This window comes from Phyllobates terribilis, unplaced genomic scaffold (genome assembly GCF_046119375.1).
Source record: "Phyllobates terribilis strain yellow unplaced genomic scaffold, ASM4611937v1 Scaffold_4__5_contigs__length_816908805, whole genome shotgun sequence".
Classification (NCBI taxonomy): Eukaryota; Metazoa; Chordata; class Amphibia; order Anura; family Dendrobatidae; genus Phyllobates; species Phyllobates terribilis.
In genome coordinates, this window is record NW_027362764.1 from 51,484,143 (window position 1) to 51,494,701 (window position 10,559).

The window sequence follows — 10,559 nt, forward strand, 5'->3', positions numbered from 1 at the left end:
GCATATATACATGGAATGGGAGGGGGGAAGGAAAGAGCATATATACATGGAATGGGAGGGGGGAAGGAAAGAGCATATATACATGGAATGGGAGGGGGAGGGAAAGAGCATATATACATGGAATGGGAGGGGGGAGGGAAAGAGCATATATATATGGAATGGGAGGGGGGAAGGAAAGAGCATATATACATGGAATGGGAGGAGGGAGGGAAAGAGCATATATACATGGAATGGGAGGGGGGAGGGAAAGAGCATATATATATGGAATGGGAGGGGGGAGGGAAAGAGCATATGTAGCGCCCCGAGGGTTCGGCCGCTACAGGGGTATTGCACCTCTGCCAGAGGTGTGGTATTCCACTCCCAGGTAAGGATGGAGTGTGGACCAGGGCTCAGTTAGCTGCATACAGCACACTCACCCCATTTCCGAGGGACAGCTCAACGGTACCCCCATTAGACAGAAATGCAGGTACGACAGACCATGTCCCTGGCTGGATTGGGAAGGGGGGAGGAATACCCGGTGATGTAGGAGCAGATAGGGGAAGGTTCCTGAGCGTAGGTAGGAGCCCATTGGTTGCTGGTCACCTGGGCTCATGGCTAGAGGGAGGTATAAGAGGTGGGCACCATCTTAGGACAGACAGTGAAGTCAGACAGTCAGTCTGTGCAGAGAGAGGAGAAGACAGGGAGTAGAGGCTCTGTAGGAGCTCTACTCCAGAGTGGGCCTAGGGAGAGGCCGAGGAAGAGAGTGGAGTGGAGAGAGAGAGGAGGTGAAGGGGAGCTGTGGTTTCTTCTCAGCCCAGCTCCACGAGAAAGGAGAAGAAGAAGGAACAGGAAAGAAGAAGAGAGAGAGAGAAACAGAAGGGCTGAGGAACAAGAAGGTGGAAGGGACCCTAAGAACCCACGAGAATACAGGGTGAAGGGTCAGGCAGATTAAGGGTACCGGATCCCAAGTTGGTGGAGGAGAAACAACCCTCAGCCAAAGACCGGAGGCTGTGACCATTTATTGGTGCAGCACCTCATCAAACCTGCTAGGAAGGCACCATAAAGGACAGCGGAGAACCGGATCCACGTTTAACCGCACAAGTCCGCGGCAGCTGGACAAAAGTGGGTCACTGGTGAGGCAGGCCAGAGGAAGGATTGAAGGGGGTCCTGAGCCATACTTCTGAGCTGCCTGGGAGTTGACCGAGCCCCACACATGGTGGACGCAGCACGGCTTGGGTGGTCACTACCTGTACAGAAGTGACCCGGAACAAATGAACTGTGAGTAAAGACCCTGGACTGTAACTTGTTGTCTGTGTGCTCCTTTGCGCCTCCAGCACTATTGGTACCGGGACTCTCGCCACCATGACTCCCACCATCCACTACACTGCCCTGGGGCCGCACTCTTCCCGTGGGGAGTCACACCATCCCACCTGCATACATCATCAGCCCCAGCGGTCTGCCTTGCAGCGGCGGTTCCTAATAACCGCAATCCACGGGTGACGTAGTCGGCCATCTCTTAAAACATCTAAAAGACTGCCACTGGTCTGACCACCCTGAGCCACGGGACCGGGTCGCCACTACTACCCCCATCGTCTCCCTATTGCCCGATTCCGAGTGCCCCACGGCCCAGGGGGCGAGTCAGCTTTGGCGTAGTCGGCAGGATTTCGTGCCCGCTAACAACGGGTACTGCGCGCCTGAAGAGAAAGAGACTGTTTTATTGAAATTGACCGTGTTGAAAATGGCGCCCGCCACAGAAGAACGAGCGCCATAATGTGCGCGCCAAAAGACCACAGGAGGCCGCCTCCCATCGTGGGCCGGGTCCCAGAATGGCGCCAAAGAAGGAGCCCACCCCCAACAGCCATGAGTGCGGCTGTGGAGATGTCTATCAAGGTTGGGGGGCTGCCCCTGAAAGTGATTGTCACCAAGTTGCCCCGGGACCACCCCCAATGGGGGTGGGAAGAGAAGAAAACTGTGAGGCAGGGCGCGGTCTGGATCAGCCTAGACAGACTACACCCGGGAATGGACGCGTTCAACAGCACCAACCTGTTGGCCCGGAGCCTGCTGCAAGCCGAACCACCCTGCAGCTTGGCAGAGATCCTGGCATGGCTCCCGAGAGACCCGGAGTGTGCGCAAGCTGCACTGGAGGACCTGGAGCGGAGGATGGTCCGAGTGCAGCATGGTGCGCTCATCGAGTGGAAGGAGGAACTGGCCCGGCAGGCCGAAACCCACCAGCGACAGGCCTCAACCGCACCCCGGAGTCTGCCTGCCTCTGAGGACGGCGCAGGAGGAGAGAGGACCGGAGGCGACGCCGCGGAGGGAGCCGTGAGGACTGAGGCAGGTACAGGGGACGTCACCACCCCAGGCCCAGCAACCGCAAGCCTGCCCCAGCCTCCCGTCGCAGAACCCGAAGCCCCACTCACCGCGCCCGTTGCCGCGCCGCCACTGCTCCCAGCTAGGCCTCAAGCGGCGAGCGCTGCGGCCGCGCCCCGCCCGACACCACGCCCCTTGACCCCAGGCGCCGTAAAGAAGGAAGCGTCATCGGCCCGGTCGCAAGGCCTGGTTAACCCGGGCGCCGCTACCCCACCGGCACCCCATTCCTGGGCTGGGCCGCCACAAGACGTGACCAAAAGACCCCCGGCCTGGTCGCAAGGCCGAGTGCACCCGGGCGCTGCTCCCAAACCGGGTCCCCCCACTATACCATCGCTGGGCGTGGACCTGTTTGCCCATCATACCGGTCCGGATGGACTGCCGCTGAAGTGGCCGGCTGAGGCCGGCTGAACTGACCAGCGGTCAGCCATGGAAAACCCAGCCCCCGCGCGAGCCTCTGATACCGGTTACGGAGCCCGTAGAGTTTACCCCGCTCCCATTAGAAGACGCCCAATTTGAGTGGGACCCCGTCGGCGAGAACTTGATGGGGTTCACTCAGGAGACCTGGGCGGGCGCGATCCGTCGTCTGGAGGTTTGTCAGCAACAACTGGTGACCTTTGAACAGGAACGGCGGGAGAGGCGCGTCAGGGAGAAGCGGCTCCAGGCCCAAAGCGTGGAGCCAAAACGCAAAGCCCGTCAAAACCCCCGGGCCGCCCGCGGTCCCCGAATCACCGGGACCATAATCAAATTCCATATGGAGAACGGTTGGGGCTTCATCAGGGGCCCAGAAACGGCAGGCGACGTCTTTGTAACCCTCAGGGACGTTGAAAGCCACCTACCGGAGGGACACCATGGCCGTGACCTCTACCCTGGTGATGTGGTCACCTTCACCTGACACAAGGGCGCAAAAGGACCATATGCCCTACATGTCCATCGGCTCACCGAGGAGGAGCTACAGCACTATGGCTATGAGGAGAGCCAAGAGGGCCCGGACAGGTCTGAAGAACCGTATGATGAGGAGGAAGAAGGAGCATATGGAGGACACCGCTACTAGTAAGTAGCAAAAGCATTGTGTAAATAGCTACCCGTCGGGGTAAAAGAACTGTTTCCAGAGAGTGTGTGGTCCCCGTTGGGACTGTTAAGAGACTGGTACCTGTGTGCCCCTCATCCCCTACCAGGCTGAGGACTGTGAGCAGCCATTCCCCTCCCCCTTTCTAACTGGCCGAGGACTGGGAACGGCCAATCCCCTGTAAATAGTTGCGCTTCCTAAAGCGCCCCCTACTGGTTTTATAAAAAGACTACCACGTCAACCTCTGGACAATGAGTCCCTCATGTTTACAAGTTTGCCAAGGTTCCTGCACTTAAAAGAAGAATGCACACCTGGTCGGAAGTTGCACCGCAGCCAGGATCCAAGAATGTGTTTTTGAAAATGTTTTCTTGCAAATGTTTTATATGAATAAGTTTTATATGCTGCTAAATAGTGTTGTGAATGTTTTCTAAAATGTTTATATGTCAAAAGAGTTCCAGAAGTATTAGTATGTGTTTTATAATAGTGTGACAAGAAAAGAAAAGCGTTTCCCATAAAGGGAATTGAACAGTGTTGCCTGTTTCCTGATGTGAAAAGTTTTGAAAAAGTTTGCATGTCCTGTAATTAATTGTTTTTGCTCTGTTCCAGCTCGAGGACGTGCTGTGGTTTACCAGGGGGGAATTGTAACGCCCCGAGGGTTCGGCCGCTACAGGGGTAATGCACCTCTGCCAGAGGTGTGATATTCCACTCCCGGGTAAGGATGGAGTATGGACCAGGGCTCAGTTAGCTGCATACAGCACACTCACCCTATTTCCGAGGGACAGCTCAACGGTACCCCCATTAGACAGAAATGCAGGTACGACAGACCATGTCCCTGGGTGGATTGGGAAGGGGGGAGGAATACCCGGTGATGTAGGAGCAGATAGGGGACGGTTCCTGAGCGTAGGTAGGAGCCCATTGGTTGCTGGTCACCTGGGCTCATGGCTAGAGGGAGGTATAAGAGGTGGGCACCATCTTAGGACAGACAGTGAAGTCAGACAGTCAGTCTGTGCAGAGAGAGGAGAAGACAGGGAGTAGAGGCTCTGTAGGAGCTCTACTCCAGAGTGGGCCTAGGGAGAGGCCGAGGAAGAGAGTGGAGTGGAGAGAGAGAGGAGGTGAAGGGGAGCTGTGGTTTCTTTTCAGCCCAGCTCCACGAGAAAGGAGTAGAAGAAGGAACAGGAAAGAAGAAGAGAGAGAGAGAAACAGAAGGGCTCAGGAACAAGAAGGTGGAAGGGACCCTAATAACCCACGAGAATACAGGGTGAAGGGTCAGGCAGATTAAGGGTACCGGATCCCAAGTTGGTGGAGGAGAAACAACCCTCAGCCAAAGACCGGAGGCTGTGACCATTTATTGGTGCAGCACCTCATCAAACCTGCTAGGAAGGCACCATAAAGGACAGCGGAGAACGGGATCCATGTTTAACCGCACAAGTCCGAGGCAGCTGGACAAAAGTGGGTCACTGGTGAGGCAGGCCAGAGGAAGGATTGAAGGGGGTCCTGAGCCATACTTCTGAGCTGCCTGGGAGTTGACCGAGCCCCACACCTGGTGGACGCAGCACGGCTTGGGTGGTCACTACCTGTACAGAAGTGACCCGGAACAAATGAACTGTGAGTAAAGACCCTGGACTGTAACTTGTTGTCTGTGTGCTCCTTTGCGCCTCCAGCACTATTGGTACCGGGACTCTCGCCAACATCACTCCCACCATCCACTACACTGCTCTGGGGCCGCACTCTTCCCGTGGGGAGTCACACCATCCCAGCTGCATACATCATCAGCCCCAGCGGTCTGCCTTGCAGCGGCGGTTCCTAATAACTGCAATTCACGGGTGGCGTAGTCGGCCATCTCTTAAAACTTATAAAGGGACTACCACTGGTCTGACCACCCTGAGCCACGGACCGGGTTGCCACTACTATCCCCATCGTTCCCCTATTGCCCGGATCCGAGTGCCCTACGGCCCAGGGGGCGAGTCACATATATACATGGAATGGGAGGGGGAGGGAAAGAGCATATATACATGGAATGGGGGAGGGCAGCATATATACATAGATTGGGGGAGGGCAGCATATATACATGGATTGGGGGAGGGCAGCATATATACATGGACTGGGGGGGGACAGCATATATACATGGATTGGGGGAGGGCAGCATATATACATGGATTGGGGGAGGGCAGCATATATACATGGATGGGGGGCAGCCATATATACATGGATTGGGGGCATATAACAAGATGGGGGTGAGCATCTACAAACTCGTAATGACCTGGAGAATAATAATGGCCGGTCAGTTTTAGCATTCAGTGAACGTGGTAAAAAAAAAAAAACACTGTGAAATTGCATTTTTTTTGCAGTTTCACCACACTTGGATTTTTTTTCCCGTTTTCCAGTACACGATATGGTAAAACCAGTAATAATATTTAAAAGTACAACTTGTCCCGCAAAAAATAAGCCCTCACATGGCCATATTGACGAAAAAATAAAAAGTCTATGGCTCTGGGACAAAGGGGGGCAAAAAATAAAAAAAAGAAAAACGGAAAAACCCAAGGTCGTTAAAGGGTTAAAAATACAATGTGATTTTATGTTTTCTTTTCAGATTCTGTCTCTCACAGGTGAAGTGTACCTACGATAACAATTACAGACCTCTCCATTCTTTGTAGGTGGGAAAACTGGCAAAATCAGCAGCGTATCAAATACTAATACTGTACTAATAGCACACAGTACTCACATAATATACCAGCAGGTGGGATTAGGTTTGGGGGGCTCCTGTCCAGCGGCCACAGAATAACTGTTGCGGCCGCTGGTCCTGAAAACTGATTTCCTCCTCTCTAGTCTCTAGCGATGTATGTAGGTGTATTGTGCTGATTACACTGCCCCCTACTGTCCAACAATCACTCTGCATAACATTTTCAAAAGCAAATACCTGACATTTAGTGCTGAGTGCAGTTTTTGTGTTACACCCAGACAGACGAGCCGCTGTATACTCACACGTATCAGATTTCTGAATATTTGGAGACTTTACTAGCTTTTTGTATCACAAAACATGGAGATGCCAGGGATTGAACCCAGGGCCTCATACATGCAAAGCATGCGCTCTACCACTGAGCTACATCCCCTGTATGGACACCCAGGGATTTGTTCTCATCTCCAAGTGACACTAATCTATGACTATCTACTAATAGATTTTCTCTATTATTTTTGCTCTTTTATAATCATGCAGCATAAATAGCATCATATTCTAATAGTCTGGACTATAAGGGACAAGACAAAACTATTTTTCTTTAATTTTTTATTATTTGTTTATATTTAAAATATGGGGAAAAAAGGAGGCGATTTTATTTTTTATGCCTTTTATTGAACAGATTAAAAAAAATGCAATTCTGCTTTTCGCATATTTTAAAGAGATTGTTCCCTACTGGATGGCACTTTTCTATTGTCCCAGTCAAATAAGAAGAAAGCACAGAGTACTTACCTCCCAGATACGCACTGTGACAAGCACTGCACCCTATGATGATCTCCTGATATTGCTTAAGCCTCATGATTGGTTCCAGGCCATCAGCGGCGGCAGAAAGGCGGCATCGCCTGCAGGAGAGATTACACTCTTGTGTGATGTGACTGCTCTCTAAGTCATCCGGATTGTCGTGGGACAGTATGGATTATATTCACGGCGGACAGGTGAGTATTATGGTGGATTACTATTTTTTCTCGTTTACAGGTGACAAGGGCATCAGGGATTAGGTATTAAGGTGAGCATTATGGTGGTTTTTAAAAAATTTTTCTCTTTTACTGGGGACAAGGGCTTCGGTGAAATAGGTGTACAAGTGAGTATAATACTTTTTTATTTTTATTTCAATAAAGGAGTGTTTGTCTTTATTTCAAATAAAGGACTTTATTCTGGGTGTTTTTTTTTACAATCTGACTATTGGGTTAGTAATAGGGCGTCTTATAGATGCCTCTCCATTACTAACTTGTGGGCTTGATGTTAGCGGCCATAAAACAGCTGACGTCAACCCCACAATCATTTACCCACTTGTCATCACATCAGGGTAAGTGGGAAGAGTGGATGCTAAGCATCAGATTTGGTACATTTTATTGATGCACCAATTCTGGAGCAGCTGAGAGCTGATGTTTTTAGTCTAGGAGGTGGACAATAACCATGGCCACTTCCTAAGCTATTAAATATCAGCCCCCAGCTGTCTGTTTAGCCTTTGATGGTTAGTGAATAAAGGGGGACCCCACATCAATTTTTGTTTGGGGTCTCCCCTTTAATAATCAGTAAAGGCTAAGCAATCAGCTGAGCACTGATATTAATAGCCTGGGAACCTTTATGGGTATTGGCCTGTTCCCAGAACATTAATATCAGCCACCAGCCATTGACTTTCCCTTTGCTGATTATGAAAATGACGAGGGACCCCACTTCTTTTTTTTTTTTTATTAACAAGTACAGTAAAATACACACCTAAGGTAACCTTAGTTCACAGCGTCTAGGTGTTCCAACAGCTGGAAACTCCCAAAACCTAAAATGTTCCTCAAAGTTACCCATGAGGTTTCTGGGCCTTGCAGCTGCCGGTAGACCCGGTGGCTTTGAACTCTACAAGGTTACCGGAGTTCAAGCCACCGGGTCTCACGGTAGCTCTAATGCGGGACGTTTGAATGCCGGAGTGCCGGACAGGCGCCGGGAGCTGAATGCAGCTCACATCATTGTTGCCTGAGATCAGCGCGAGGAGGAGACAATGATGGAAGTTGTAGTCAGCATACCCAGTGTACATTATGTGTAAAATAAAGAATTAAACTAAAAAAACAGTGTGGGCTCTGGCCAAATTTTCATAACCAGCAGAGGGAAAGCCGTGTGCTGGGGGCTGATATTATTAGCCAGGTAAAGGGACCATTAGCCCAAAATGTTCCCTGGTTATTAACAACAGCTATCAAAAGACTGACAGTCACTTCCAAAACAGAAAACTGGTCTGTACAGGTGCTTACTAAGAGTAGCCATCTCTATATATAACTAACAAATAGAGTAGCACTCTGTAGCGCTATAGCATGCAAACATGAAATATATGAAATTTGAATTGCATTACTGCTCTAGAAAATAGAAATAAATGAGAATTCTTAGCGCATAAATTGGCCAATTCATGTGTACCCGATAGCCACGGTAAGGTTACTCTCGTTGCCAGGAACCTACCTAGTGTGAATCCAATCTTATACTTAAGTCTACATGAATATGGGAGGGTAGGATCCTGCTATAATTAAAACCTCCTGAGGCTTAGAGGTTGAGTGATCAGTCAGAAATCCTATGTATACAAATATCAAAAGACTGACCGTCACTTCCAAAACAGAAAACCGGTGTGTACAGGTGCTTACTAAGAGTAGCCATCTCCATATGTAACCAACAAATAAAGTAGACTCCCTGAAGAAGCGAGGAGCAAAACGGCGTTGGAGTGGTGTGAGGGGGCCAGGGTATGCTCACTCATCGATCTCTTTATGTTTATGTGGTCTCCCATATTTGGATGTATTATATGAATTTCTCAGGATCTCCCCATTAGTGAGAGCCTGCATATGGCAGGAATTTAAGAAAATGTATGGCAGCTGATCTTTCCTGAATGGATATTCTGTGATGAATTAAATTAGATTTTTTCTTATATTTATTGCACAAGCACTTTACGCTTATTGATTTTGGTATATATATTTTTGTCATCACATTTCCACTTTTTAAGTGACTACATATGCCTAATTTATAATAGTGTGGGATTTTTTTTGGGCTAATTTATGTGCTTCTCTATATATGGCGGTATTTATAGCAATAATTCAACACATATTGTCTGCTATTTTTACTTAATTTTTCTAAGTTTGGATAAATTGATAATTAATATATTCTTTGCACGGGCATTTTATATTTTTCACATTCTTGGTATATATTGACACTATACCGCCATATCTAGATGAGTATGTTTGTTGAAATGGTGACTATGAATAATCTACCTAGTAATTAAATCTATGTGATAGACCCATTTGACTATATATTTTTTGTGAGCATCCCCCTTCCCCCTCATGAGTCTTATTTTAATTATGTTTTAGATTTATTTTTAATTTTAGTCTTGTTGTCTGTTTTTATTTCTTCATGTATTCAAAAAAAATTATGTATTAATAATTGTCTATATTGTAGTTCTTTATACCTCTTTGTTGGTCTACTTTATAATTAAAACCTCCTGAGGCTTGGGGTGGAGTGCTCAGTCAGAAAGCCTATGTACACATATATCAAAAGACTGACCGTCACTTCCAAAACATAAAACTGGTGTGTACAGGTGCTTACTAAGAGTAGCCATCTCAATATATAACCAACAAATAAAGTAGCACTCTATAGCGCTATAATATGCAAACATACTATTGTTATAGTTACTATTGTTATACTTTAGGAGGGCAATTTCACTATCTCCTTCTCCTAAATCTGCACCTTGCTGGTGATCCACTGACCAGCCCACCCGAGGTGTCCACAGGGAATCTGCCAGGTAGGAAGAATTACCAGTCCAGGTCCTGTTCTAATAGATAGTTTTGTGGATTTGGGGTAACTGAGTGATATGGACACATTATTATAGGGGCACGTGACACCCAGGTAAAATCCGTGTATATCTTGTAGGATGGCCCTGGTGGTACAGAAAAGTAAAAACACTGATGACTTTTTTTTTTAGAGGCATTTGTATACTTTACCTTCTATTATTATTTATTCTGTTTTCACTTATTTATATAACCTGATCATTTCCCTGACAGGTCGGTGAGTTGTTTATTGTTTAGCAATAATGTATCACCCACAACTATAAAGAATAACATTCCATTCTTATCATTTACAGCAGAGGATAATTTATACCATATATAACATGTATATAATATTTATCAAAGCAAAAAAACGACCATTTACAAACATGGAGAAAACTGATTTTTCTATCTTTTCCAACACAGATTTATATACATTTATATTCTATTAATCAGATGGGACATTTCTATTCCACATTCTCTGCCTCATTCACCAGTTGGCAGCAAACATGGCGGCCTGGCTGCTCTGATGTCACAATGCTATGCTCAGGATTAGGGGGTCACTCAGTTATGATGTCATAATGACATCATGGAATGTCCTGAGGGTATATAATCTCTGAGC

General features: G+C 47.9%; 1 non-coding gene across 1 annotated transcript; it reads right to left on the reverse strand.

Annotated features, from left to right (window-relative positions):
- Nucleotides 1-6,453: 6,453 nt before the first annotated feature.
- Nucleotides 6,454-6,525, reverse strand: TRNAA-UGC (transfer RNA alanine (anticodon UGC)). Its single transcript has one exon. It is a non-coding gene; the product is annotated as a tRNA-Ala (tRNA).
- Nucleotides 6,526-10,559: the final 4,034 nt, after the last annotated feature.